Raw genomic sequence first — 15047 nt, 5'->3', positions numbered from 1 at the left:
ACTACAGTTTTCGCAAAAAAAGTAAGAAAACACAATAAAGAGATCGTAGCGGGAAAGATATTATCAACAGGGTTAGTATCCACTACAGTTTTCGCAAAAAAGTGAGAAAACAATAAAGAATCGTAGCAGGAAAAATATTATCAACAGGGTTAGTATCCTTTACAGTTTTCGCAAAAAAAGTAAGAAAACAATAAAGATATCGTAGCAGGAAAAATATTATCAACAGGGTTAGTATCCATTACAGTTTTCGCAAAGAGACTGAGAAAACACGAGTGACAAAAAAGCCGCGACCAAATGATAACTGGAATTCACGAATAACTGGGTAGAAGACTAATCGAAAAGATATGAATAATCCATAATATTTATTCATTACACACAAGGCGATGAGGGTAAACGAACTCTCCGTTGGAGAAGACTCAATTAAAAGTCGTCAGATCAAAAGATTCTTCAGGTGAGAAACGGTGATAAATGATAACTTATTAGAGGGTCATGGTATAAAGGTTTATAGGGCGCTCACGAGTTCCAGAGGCTAAGGGGCAGGGACATTGCCCTATCAAGCACGACAATGCCCTAGTGACTGATCATATATACATTTGATGAGCGCCTAAGCCCCCTTTCCATGCAAGCTAGGACTAAGGAGGACCAGGCAATGGCTGCTAATGACTCAGCAGATAGACTTATAGGCTCCCTTAAACCCACCATCCTTAGCTCACAAGGATAGTGAGGTTGCACCAACCTAACAGACTATAGCGTTTGAGCGGGACTCGAACCCCAGTCTGGCGTTCACCAGTCAGGGAGGTTACCACATCAGCCACCACAACCAATTCGCCTCCATGTAATGCTTGTTGTGTTGCAATACACGAAAAGGGAACGAGTTTATGTAACGACTTAAAACAGGTTCTAACGTCGAGAATTTCTTTGAAAATAAGGTTGTTCAGCTGGCGTCTTTATTTGAAACTTGTGTACGTGATCCGTCAAAAATGACGGGGATAAATATTTAGATAGATATGCAAAAACCACGCGCATACACACACAGTTTCAACCCTTCCCACCCCCTCCGCCACTTCCTAACTACAAACCATTCTCACCAAGGTAAGGCTACTCCCTCTCAAACTTCCCTAAGAGACGGGGAGAGACCTAGTAGTTTTACGTCCGGTAATGCCAATGAATATAACAGGTAATATATATATATATATATATACATATATATATATATATATATATATATATATATATATATATATATATATATATATATATATGTATGTATATATATGCATATATATACATATGTAATTATATGATTATATACATACACATACATACACACATACATATATATATATACACACATTATATATATATATATATATATATATATATATATATATATATATATACCCAGACACTTGCTCTATATTGTATAGGGGAAATGGTGTTATGAGCCCCCGGTAATAAAGATTCTCCCCAAAAGAGCTACAAATTTTATTATAATGAACAACTAACACAGCTATTTATCAGCGTATTTCCATAAAATCGTTGATGGATAAAATACAGCAATAAAAGATAATGGTATTTTGGTAATCCAGTGTCCCAGTATCACACACCAATCAATTTCACCCTTCCTTTAATATCTAATTAAAACCTTCGTTGTTACTTTAAAGAAAGCCCGCTCTAAGAAACAAAGTAACTTTAATATATTTAATATATTTGATGTATATCATTTCAGTTAAACCCCATATTATAATTACATCGATAACAGAAGGAAAGTTAAACCCCATATTATAATTACATCAGTAACAGGAGGAAAGTTAAATCCCATATTATAATTACATCAATAACAGGAGGAAAGTTAAACCCCATATTATAATTACATCAATAACAGGAGGAAAGTTAAACCCCATATTATAATTACATCAATAACAGGAGGAAAGTTAAACCCCATATTATAATCACATCAATAACATGAGGAAAAGCTATAGTTTCTGTTTTCTTTCTGACAGGAAATGTATTTCCTATAGCTTTATAGGAAATAGATTTCATGTGGTTACTGTTGGCAAAGTTCCTTACACGAACTCAACAATTTCAAATGGTTTTATTTCAGGCTTTGACAAAGAAAAAAAAATCATGAGATATATTTAAATCTGACCAACTAGAATGTACATTCCCCCTCTAAAAAGTTTGCACAAAATGATATATTTATTAAGGGATATCCATAAATCAGTCTACTAGCCATTGTGGATACCAACTTAGTTTACATACATATACCAAGGCACTTCCCCAGTTTTGGGGGGTAGCCGACATCAAACAAATGAAACAAAAACAGGGACCTCTCCTCACTACGCTCCTCCCAGCCTGACAAGGGACTCAACCGACTTCAGCTGGTACTGCTAGGGTGCCACAGCCCACCCTCCCCCGTTATCTACCACAGGTACAGCTTCATAACGCTGAATCCCCTACTGCTGCTACCTCCGCGGTCATCCAAGGCACCGGAGGTAGCAGCAGGGCCCTAGCATGGGTGGCTATATTCACTATATATAAATATGTACACACATATATATACAAAATATTTATATATATATATATATATATATATATATATATATATATATATATATATATGGTACTTGGGCATGGTAATTTACATATATAATGAATAAATAATAACTCACTTTTCTCCACTTACTATCTGGAGCTTAGTTTGTCCATAGAGATGCTATCTTCGATTTGTTTTTAACGCCAAAAAGATGTTTTTCAATATATATACACACACACATATATATATATATATATATATATATATATATATATATATATATATATATATATATATATATATATATATATATATATATATATATATATATATATATATATATATATATATATATATATATGTGTGTGTGTGTGTGTGTCTATATAAATATAGTTTTGTGGTGCATCTGTGTAAACACCTGTGAAATAAAATCCAAAACAACCAAAATGTATATGTTTATCTCCAACTTTCATTTGATAATAAATTATCAAATTGTGACACTAACACCGTCCTAATTGCGCTAGTTTCAGAGGCCTTTATGACCTGTTATGTAAACCTTCTGCAGTCACGAAACGTAAATAGCTGACGTCATCAGAAAAACCTATCATAGAATATAGGATTAAAAGAATCTGTACTAATCACTGATAAATAAAAGTAATTATGATAATACTTAAACACATGAGGAACTCAAGAGTTTGGTTTATTGAAAGCAAAATTGCGTGGCAATAGTTTACTTTTTACATTTATTTGAAGGTTTGATAAGTTTAAAGGCCGTTCATGAATGGCAGAGGCAAGGTACAGTGACAATGCCCTATCAAGCAGGACAATGCCCTAGAGACTGAATATATATATATACATATGACTAACGCTCAAGCCCCCTCTCCATCCAAGATAAGACCAAGTAGTTTAAAGGTTTAAAGGTCGCTCATGAATGGCAGAGACAAGGTACAGTGACAATGCCCTATCAAGCAGGACAATGCCTTAGAGACTGACCAAATATACATATGGTCAGCGCTCAAGACCAATGGCTGCTGATGACTCAGCTGATAGACCTATAGGCTTCCCCAAACCCCCATCCTTAGCTCACAAGGATGGTGAGATTGCAGATACTAAAGAAACTAACGAGTTTGAGCGTGACTCTAACCCCAGACTGGCATTCAACAGTCAGGGATGTTACCACATCGGTCGCCACAACCCTTAACAGGAACAAACGATCAAAGGAGAAGAAATTACAGGATTTGTGATGGAAATTAAGTCGATATATGACATAAAAAGAACTTCATATTGGGAGACACAGTATAGAGAATATGATATATTTTGAGGGAAAGTTTATATGTTTATTAATATTTTTTACGGTTATCAATACTGACTAATAGATATCATATCATTGTATAAAAGCGATTACAATTCTCAAACGGTTTACCTTTTAACCCTGGAAAGCCAAACTTTGTTTGCTTTTTTTTTATGTTTACATATACTTTTGAAAATTTTATATATATATATATATATATATATATATATATATATATATATATATATATATATATATATATATATATATATATATATATATATATATATATATATATATGATATGTTGCTATTATATTTTTTTGTTTTACATACGGGAATGTTCCTAAATTGAGGATCTTTGAATAATTTTTAGAATACAGCCAAATGGTTTCTCATTATCTATTTGCAGTCATTTTTATGGGGACTCAGAATAATATTTACTGGGACAGCAAAGCTTATAATAATAATAATAATAATAATAATAATAATAATAATAATAATAATATGTTAATTAGTAACACATACGTCTAACATAATCAAAATACTGTTTGATAAGGTTGGTTAAAAGCGAATCTCATTACTTCTGAAACTATCCTGTAAAATTTATTTGATATAATCCCCCCCTCTCTCTCTCTCTCTCTCTCTCTCTCTCTCTCTCTCTCTCTATGATTTTCCATTCCACTCCATAAGAGAGATGTTTCTTTCATATGTTTTATTGTAAATAGTACATTTCTCGTACAGTCCAATCCTTTGTTTAAAAGATTAATATCTCGAAACTCTCTCTCTCTCTCTCTCTCTCTCTCTCTCTCTCTCTCTCTCTCTCTCCATGGTTTTACTAAATGAATCTATACTTTAGGCAACAAATGTACATACTCATTCATAACTAAACTTAAAGCACAGATATTCTACTCAAACATCATCCGCTTTAAGATCATCGTAAAAAAAAAAAAAATCTTCACTGCAAGTTAATAATAATGAAAAAAAAAAACATTCGACTTTGTTCACGAATTTGACATCATCCACTTTGAGATCATCTTAAAAAGGAAAAGAAAAATCTTCATTACAAATTAATAAAAAAATAACATTCGACTTTTTTCACTAATTTGACATCATCCACTTTGAGATCATCGTAAAAAAGAAAAAAATCTTCATCACAAATTAATAATAAAAAAAAGAAACATTCAACTTTGTTCACGAATTTGACATCATCTACTTTGAGATCATCTTAAAAAGGAAAAGAAAAATCTTCATTACAAATTAACAAGAAAAAAAAAAAAAACATTTGACTTTGTTCACGAATTTGACATCATCCACTTTGAGATCATCATAAAAACGAAATTATTTTCATTACAAAAGAATAAAAAAAAAAAACACTCCAGTTTGTTCACGTTTTTTAAAAATCATTCAATATCAAAGACTTTAGAAGAAAGAGCAGCATTTCTAATATTAGAAACGGAACATGGTAAATAAACCACGCGAGAGTTGAATCACAGGAATAGCGGTCGATAAAAGATTAAAACGCAAGTATGCGAAGCAGAAATGAATTCTTAAAACGTCTGGATATTTCATTCACGTTTAAAGAAAAAAAAATGGATTAGGATATATCAGAGGTAACGAAAGATTTTGAAGATACGGAAAAATAACACAAGGTTTACTAGATATCTAAAGATGTTCATTAAGTGGAATAGAATAGATATGAGGTAACTAAAGATTTTGAAGATACGGAAAAATTAATTCAAGGTTTTCAAGATAGCTAAAGATGTTTATGAAGTGAATTAGAATAGATATGAGGTAACTAAAGATTTTGAAGATACGGAGAAATTAACTCAAGGTTTTCAAGATAGCTAAAGATGTTTATAAAGTGGATTAGAATAGATATGAGGTAACTAAAGATTTTGAAGATACGGAAAAATTAATTCAAGGTTTTCAAGATAGCTAAAGATGTTTATGAAGTGAATTAGAATAGATATGAGGTAACTAAAGATTTTGAAGATACGGAGAAATTAACTCAAGGTTTTCAAGATAGCTAAAGATGTTTATAAAGTGGATTAGAATAGATATGAGGTAACTAAAGATTTTGAAGATACGGAGAAATTAACTCAAGGTTTACGAGATAGCTAAAGATGTTTATAAAGTGGATTGGAATAGATATGAGGTAACTAAAGATTTTGAAGATACGGAAAAATTAACTCAAGGTTTACAAGATATCTAAAAATGTTTATAAAGTGGATTGGAATAGATATGAGGTAACTAAAGATTTTGAAGATACGGAGAAATTCATTCAAGGTTTTCAAGATAGCTAAAGATGTTTATAAAGTGGATTAGAATAGATATGAGGTAACTAAAGATTTTGAAAATACGGAAAAATTAATTCATGGTTTTCAAGATACGTTAAAATGTTTATGTTTTACCGGAAGTTGATGTTATATCTCTGAAAGGCGTAAATATTTATAAATGTAATAAATATTCGCATATACATATTTCTTTAGGTGGAATCGGCAATTGTCAGACTCCACGATCTTCTCAACAATACTTCCGTCTACAACCAGACTTTCGATATTTCTTCATGCTGCTGTTATTCCTGACATTGTTTAGAGGTTTAAAGGTCGCTCATGAACGGCAGAGGCATGAGACAGTGACATTGCCCTATCAAGCAGGACAGTGTCCTAGAGACTGACCATATATCATATGATCATCGGCCAAGCGCCCTCTCCACCCAAGCTAGGACCAGGAGGGTCAGGCAGCGGTTGCTGATTACTCAGCAGATAGACCTATAGGCTCTCCCAAACACCCCAACCTTAGCTCACAAAGATGGTAAGGTTGCAGACACTAATGGCACTAACGAGTCTCAGCTGGACTTGAACCGCCGTCTGGTAAACACCAGACAGAGACGTTACCAATCGTTTTAGATTGACCTCAGCCTTAGAATAAGGGGACCATGGGCTCTTTCGTTGGCAGTCCATAAAAGTGACACTGATGAAGTATTTTCTTTGCCATTATACTCCAAATATCTTTTTGATTTTTACTTATCAACTTCATTCCTTTGCCAGTAAAGGACATGACATCGGCAGCCCCTAGACCTCCGCTATGTTCATATATTTGATAGAAAAAGTTTCCAGACAAGATTCGTCCTTTATTGTTAAGCTGACATTTCAAGGTTGACCTTAATACATAAAACCCTGAGCTACTATATTCCAAACCGAATTGATTTTGTCCGGATTCACCCACCAGAAAATATCTTAATTGAGAACCTTCAATTGATACTTCATTATTATTAAATATGTTTGCAATATTTGCTGTCTTTGTAGGTAATTAAATCCATTACATTTATCAAATGGCAAACATATCAGCTTCCATACAGTAATATGATACTTGAAAATGTATGAATTCAATGCAGTACTGTGGTGGATGATGTGGTAACGTCCCTGACTGGTTAACTCCAGACTGGAGTTCGAGTCCCGCTCAAACTCGTAAGTTTCTTTGGTCGCTGAAGCCTCACCTTCCTTTTGAGCTAAGGATGAGGGGTTTGGGGAATCCTATTGGTCTATCTACTGTTTCATCAGCAGCCATTGCCTGACCCTCCTTGATCCTAGCTTCGGTGGAGATGGGGCTTTGGCACTTGGGCAGTTTATAGGGCATTGTCCTACTCGCTAGGGCAATCTCACTATCCCTTGCCTCTGCCATTCATGAGCAGCCTTTAAACTTTCAAAACCCAGCTTACACCTAACAGGCTCCCTTCGCGAAAGACTAAGTAATGAAGGAAATAAATCGGTAACCGATGAAGGATAAGAGGATTCAAGAGTTCTAGTTGAATGACATGGCCTCTTGGGAGTAGGAGGGGTAGGAAGGGTACCTATATATGAGATTGGGGTAGGAGGAGGGAAGGGGGGGGGGGGGTTATCGGGAGAAGAAAGGTGTCAGAGGAGGGTCAAGAGTGCCAAAGGACACAATGGCACTCGATCGTCACACAAACGAAATGCTGAGCCCACAAAAGCCTCGAGAGAGTCTCTCTCTCTCTCTCTCTCTCTCTCTCTCTCTCTCTCTCTCTCTCTCTCTCTCTCTTCTGTAGAGGCTGACAGAGCAAATTAGGATGGCAGCACGTGTCATGGCTACAAATACCTAGACTTTATGGCTTTTGTACACGATATTCTAAGACTTGAATTATTAAGTCTAATCTTTTGGCGCACTTTGGCCAGATTTTGGTCTGACTCAGCGCTATATTAGGATTAATAAACAGGAATCATTACAATAATAATTATTGTTTTTTTTTCTAATATCGACATGAACAGGAATCTATCGGTTTACTTTTATATATGACTATAGGATCACTTTTTGGTATGATTCATATTATATAGTAAATGTATGTGTAGACATTTGGAATTAGTATTATTATGAAATGGAAATATTAGAGGCATGGAACGTTTTATACATATATATATATATATATATATATGCATATATATACATTTATATATATATAAATATATATAAGCATATATATATATGTGTGTGTGTATACATATATATATATATATATATGTATATATATATATATATATATATATATACACACATATATATACATATATATACATACATATATATATATATATATATATATATATATATATATATATATATATATATATATATTTAAAGGATGGGAAATTCCTGCACATAATTCAGTGCAAAAACTCTGACGTTGAAATAGTAACTCGTTGCCCGCCGGCACTTTTGCATATGCTCTGCAACTCACATAAACAAAGACACTGTTATTGTTGTTGTTGTTTTTTTTTTTTGTTTGGCGCAATATTTTCTATTTACCTTTAACTGCTGATATTTCATAATTGCTTTTGACAAAGTTTTACATTGTTTTTATACTTCTCAATCTCGTTCTCTCTCCGCCTATCCTTCTTTTTATCATTTATTTCTATCTGTCTTTAATTTTTTCTCCATTAATGGATACAGGATTAATGAAAAAAATACATAATAAAGTACAAATAGTTACACAAGAAGTATTCACCGGGAATTTATCGCTATTGTTAAAAGTTAACCCTTTATAAAAATAGGATGACTATTATAAATAGGACGGGATATTTTAAACTCTATATTATTAGCATGATAATAGAGTGAGCTATACAAAACAATTGCTAATTGTATAGAAATAGAAACATGAACTATAGTAAGAGATATAAGTCACTATTTTTACCTGTATAATACGTTAAAAATCTAATTCATCAACTAAAATAAAAACATCAAGCAAAAAATTCAATATACCAATAAATCGTTCAAAATTGCTAATATAGTTGGTTTGATATATATATATATATACATACATATATATATATATATATATATACATATATATATATATACGTGTATATGTATATATATATATATATATATATACATATATATAAAGGGAGAGAGAGAGAGAGAGAGAGAGAGAGAGAGAGAGAGAGAGAATATCGTTTAGTAATAAGGATACGCTAAATCTCTTGTATAAATTCATATTAAAATATAGGTCTTTTCTACATAGCATTTACAATAACATAACCTTCACGTGTAGGATTATGAATATGACGTAATGATTCATTCATTTTTTTTCTCAATGAATAATCCATAGTAATTCTATGTATCAAAACGTAGTGCCCTAAGTAATTAACTATGATAAGCCGAGCGTTTGAAACCAAATATACCGTATATATGGATAAGATTATCCACAATGCTTATCATCCGGGAAAGATATGTAAACAATGGAAATAAATTTTTCATTAACTCATCGATCAAACTATTACTCTTTGAAGTAATGTATATATATATATATATATATACATGCATGTATATACATATACAGTAACCCAGTATATATATATATATATATATATATACATATATATACATATATATATACGTGTTTGTATATATATTTAGATATACACGTGTTTATGTATGTATATATATATATATATATATGCATATGTACATACATATATATATCAATAATACACACACACACATATATATATATAGATATGTATATATATATATATATATATATATGTATATAAATATGTGTGTGTGTAAACCTAAATTTCAAATTTTTAAAACAAGATGAAAAAATGTAGATAGAAATAAAGATCACTCTACCTCAGCAAGCGAATGTACATACAAGATTTACGCTGTTGAATCTACCAAGGGATAGAGAAATACATACCGGAGGCGATTAGATTTTACTCTTCACACTATACTGGATTATATTTCCTGTTCTCGTTTCTGACGATGAGGTGACATTTCAAGCGTTTACTTCCATATGGCATTGCTAGGAAACTTTAGAGAGAGAGAGAGAGAGAGAGAGAGAGAGAGAGAGAGAGAGAGATATTGGAGTTATATCTACTGGGTTGAATTTGATATTCCTTTGTCTAGATAATTAATATGTACACAAACTAATACACATACTTAAATTGTATATATATATATATATATATATATATATATATATATAAGTGCACACATGTTTAGGTTTTTATATTTTATATAGGAAATATCTATTTTGATGCTGTTATTGTTCTCAAAATATCTAATTTTTCCTTGTTTCCATTCCTCACTGAGATGCTTTCCCTGTAGGGTTCCCAGGGCCTATAGCATCCTGCTTTTCCAACTAGGTCTGTAGCTTAGAATTTAATGATAATATATATATATATATATATATATATATGCATATTAAATATATATACATATTTATACATATAAACACAAGCTTATACATATGCTTACACAAATATACATACATATACATACATATATATATATATATATATATATATACATATATATGTATATAGATAAGGATATATACACACACACACACACACATATATATATATATATATATATATATTCACCATATAATAATTAGGTTACATATGGTATAGAAAAGCCATATAATTAAACGTTGTGAAGTTTCTGTTGATGTTAGGTAAGGGAAACGAACTTGAAAATCCTGGATATAACGCAATATCTATTAAAGTTATGACACAAGAGTGACGACAACATAATACTTCATATCCATTGAATTTAATTTCAATACCAGTGGATTTAATCCTCACGTAGTGATTATTTTAAGTGAAGGTGACTATTAGAAATATATATACTCTTTTCCTCAATTTGCTTTAAGTCACACAAGGTCTTAGTTTCCTATATAAGCTATTCTTTTTTTCGCTTGAAAAATTTATTGCACTGAACACGCTATGTAGTATTAATAGTGTTTTCAGTGCAATAAATTTTTCGAGCGAAAAGAAAATATTGTTAACATGATATATATATATATATATATATATATTTATATATATATATATATATATATGTATATATATATATATATATATAGATTTATATATATATATATATATATATATGTATATATATATATATATATATATATATATATATATATTATACATATATATATATATATATATATATGGTTATGGTCATGTGCAAATATATATGATAGCCTCTTTTCAAAATTAATCAAACGTACATGTTATAAACATTAGTAAATATTCATAATAGTAACATTATCGTGTCACCTTTAAGATATTCTGAATCATGGTTAGGTGATTATGAAAGTAATTCCATAGTCGCTTTGGAAACTCCGTAAATATTAAATCATACGCAATGATATCGCCGTGCTGATAGTATGACTTAAGATAAGGAATTATCTGTCGAATTTGGAAATTATATATAGTAACGAAGAAAGTTACGGATAAAATTAGTAATAATGTAGGAATAAATAGCAAAATATAAAATAGAAATGTTTGAAATAAGGTTAAATAGATTAATTCGAACACCCACCGTGATACTATAAATTAACAATTAACATGAAAATTATATAAAAATCGCATTGATCAAAACAGAACAATGTTTATGGAATATTCAGGGTGTATGAAATTATATCTATTAACGAAGAAAGTTACGGATAGAATTAACAATATTTATTCTCATCATTTATTTTCTTATTTCCTTTCCTCAGTGGGCTATTTTTCCCTATTGGAGCCCTTGGGCCTATAGCATCTTGCTTTTACATCTAGGGTTGTAGCTCGGCTAGTAATAATAATAATAATGATAATAATAAGAAATAAACTGTAGAATATAAATTCGAAATGCTGACGATAATAAACAAATTAATTCGAACACCCACCGTAATACAATAAAAAAATAATTAACATGAAAATTAGTGTTAAAATCGCACTGATTAAAACAGAATAACATTTTCTACCTCGTAACATACCGCTGATAACTTCCACACATTGATCCTTCAGCGATAAATCCACAAAACCGAAAGAAAATAATTTTACGGCCAATAAAGTTGGCGCCTAACGAAACCCCAGTTTCCCTCAGTTTCCCTCTCCGCCAACTTTGAGACAACTTCTTCAACGCTTCCTCGCCGATATATATAGTGAGCCTCTGGTGAAAGAGGCCTATCGGTCAATTTCACCGTTTCCGTTTCTCGGCCTATTATTTGTTTGCTTGTTTGTTCGCTGTCAAGGATTTTTTTTTTTTTTTGTGAGTTTCGATATGTGAAACATCGTTGTTTCTATTCTATGAGAGATATCTTGTTAGCGAGTTTCATTTTTTCTGTCGTATCAATTCTCCTTCCGTTTGATTCGAAATCTAGGTGAGATAATATTACTATTATATTTTTAAGGCTTTATCCTTGGAGACTCATCTGTTTTTTCATGTGATAAAATTTTTAATGTATGATAAATATATTATCAAACTCCGTTATTATCTTAACACTTTTCTTGAGAACTTCCAGATCCTTAAAGATTCATAAACAGTAACAATAAGTTTTAATATTTTTCTTAATGATATTAAATTAAATATATTCTATGACGATAATTGATAAAAATTACCCAGGCGACTATCAATAAATAAAATTTATAAAGCACCCTCCGATTACAACAAATTCAAAATATATTTATATAAAATCCTCCCCGATTACAACAAATTCAGAATTACAATAGATTCAAAACCAATTTATATAAAAATACCCTCGATAATAAGAAACTCAAAAGCAATTTATATAAACCATCCCCGATTGCAACAAATTCAAAACCAATTTATATAAAAATACCCTCGATAAGAAGACTCTCAAAACCAATTTACATAACCCCCTCTCAGATTACAACAAACTCAAAACCAATTTATATAAACCATCCCCGATTGCATCAAATTCAAAATCAATTTATATAAAACCTTCCCAAATACATCAAATTCCAAACCAATTCATATAAACCCTCCCGATTACAACAAATTCAAAACCAGTTTATATAAAACCCTCCCGATTACAACAAATTCAAAACCAATTTAAATAAAACTTTCCCGATAACGATTTACAATTTATATAAGACCATTTCCAATTACAATAAATTCAAAACCAATTTATATGAATCCCTTCCCAATTACAACAAACTCAAAACCAACTTATATAAAACCCAATTACAAAAAAACTCAAAACGACGCAATGGACGAAGACGATCAAGACTCCAAATGATGATAAAAGTTTTCAAAAGATAATATTTCCATATCGTGGAAATTCTACCGAATGCCCAGCGGAGAGAGTCTGTGTACTGGCCATTGAGCAAACTCAACCACCATGGTATATTCAAGTACATCATTAAACGTCTAGATGTGTGGCCGGGGATGTATTATATGTTTAGATATTCTCATGACCTGTATGGTATAGCTGAGATCTTGCATATCTGGTGGTTTTCTCTTTTTAGTTTACCTATAAACTTGTTATATTTTACCTTTCATATTTTATAAATTAATACGGTATAGCTGATATTTTATATATCTGGTCCTTTTTTTCTATTTTAGTTTACCTATAAACTTGAGTTATATTTTACCTTTTATATTTTTATATTTTATAAATTAATACGGTATAGCTGAGATTTTGTATATCTGGTCCCTTTTTTCTATTTTAAGTTTACCTATCAACTTGAGTTATATTTTACCTTTCATATTTTATAAATTAATACGGTATAGCTGATATTTTGTATATCTGGTCCCTTTTTTCTCTTTTTAGTTTACTTATAAACTTGAGTTATATTTTACCCTTTTTATTTTAATATTTTATAAATTAATATGGTATAGCCGAAATTTTGTATATCTGGTGTTTTTTACCTTTTTAGTTAACCCATAAGCTTGAATTATATTCTACCTTTTTTATATTTTATAATCAAATATTTAATTTTTTATATTAATTTTCCTATGCACTTATGTCTTCTTACATTGAAAACCGTCTTTTCCGATTATTAGTGAATGATATTTAATAGAAATTATTGCCGTTTTCAGTTTTGTTATCATTAATGAGAGAATTTATCAATGTCTTCTTTTTCAGGTAAAATTCTCCAGTAGAGAAATTACGCGAATTTAGTTTCATAAAGCGGATACCATAAGTTGAATATACGTTACTGAATGATCAAAATGAACAACCTATAAAATGGAAGAATTAGATTATAACAAAACACATTGAGAACTAATATACATACCATAAAATCGTACGTTATATTGAAGAGTGTCGGATGTTATCACATCGTTTGCAAATCGTCGCCAATTTGATCTACAGTACAACTAAAATGTAAATTTTTTTGTGTATATATAAACAAATATAAAGGTTCAGTCCGTTCTCATGGAGAGACGGAACTTTTAGAAATGCAATCAACACGAACGATCATACGGGGGAGAATAGGCTCCGAATGCCTGGAGAGAGAGAGAGAGAGAGCCATGCGCTACCTCTTCCCTTCACGGATGGCAGGCCAACACTGAAGCTCCTCCCGTCTCGTGTCCCGCCCACAGTCATCCTCACCTCCCCTGGCACTCACCTGATGCTGGGAGGAGACGCATGCGTACCTCCATCAACGGAGCCACGTGCTGCCTCCTCCGCCATCTTGACGACTTCATCCACGAAAATTATAATCCCAAGACGTTTTTTTTTATTCGCCTTTGCGGGAATCGTTCGACCGAATGGCAAGCCCTCGCCTTTGAAGATGAGACCATATCGATTTGCCTCCGACGGTAATTGTTCAAATGGCATTGCCGGAAACACTAGCGATGCAACAGACTGTTCACAAATTTCCGGAAATCTTGACCCGGTCACCTAGTTTAAGGAAATTTACGCGATGGAGCCCGGATGGTGCACTGGCTATTT

General features: G+C 31.6%; 1 protein-coding gene across 1 annotated transcript in view; it reads right to left on the bottom strand.

Annotated features, from left to right (window-relative positions):
* LOC137655518 (uncharacterized) overlaps positions 1–14642 on the bottom strand; it is a 179832-nt gene extending 165190 nt beyond the window's left edge. The window contains exon 1 of the mRNA XM_068389416.1: positions 14389–14642. The gene's annotated coding sequence lies outside the window, so the exon portion shown is untranslated. The remainder of the gene's footprint in view (positions 1–14388) is intronic.
* Positions 14643–15047: the final 405 nt, after the last annotated feature.

This window comes from Palaemon carinicauda, chromosome 16, assembly GCF_036898095.1.
Source record: "Palaemon carinicauda isolate YSFRI2023 chromosome 16, ASM3689809v2, whole genome shotgun sequence".
Lineage (NCBI taxonomy): Eukaryota > Metazoa > Arthropoda > Malacostraca > Decapoda > Palaemonidae > Palaemon > Palaemon carinicauda.
The sequence above is the reverse complement of the archived record's forward strand: the minus strand, read 5'-3'. Positions and strand labels throughout refer to the sequence as shown.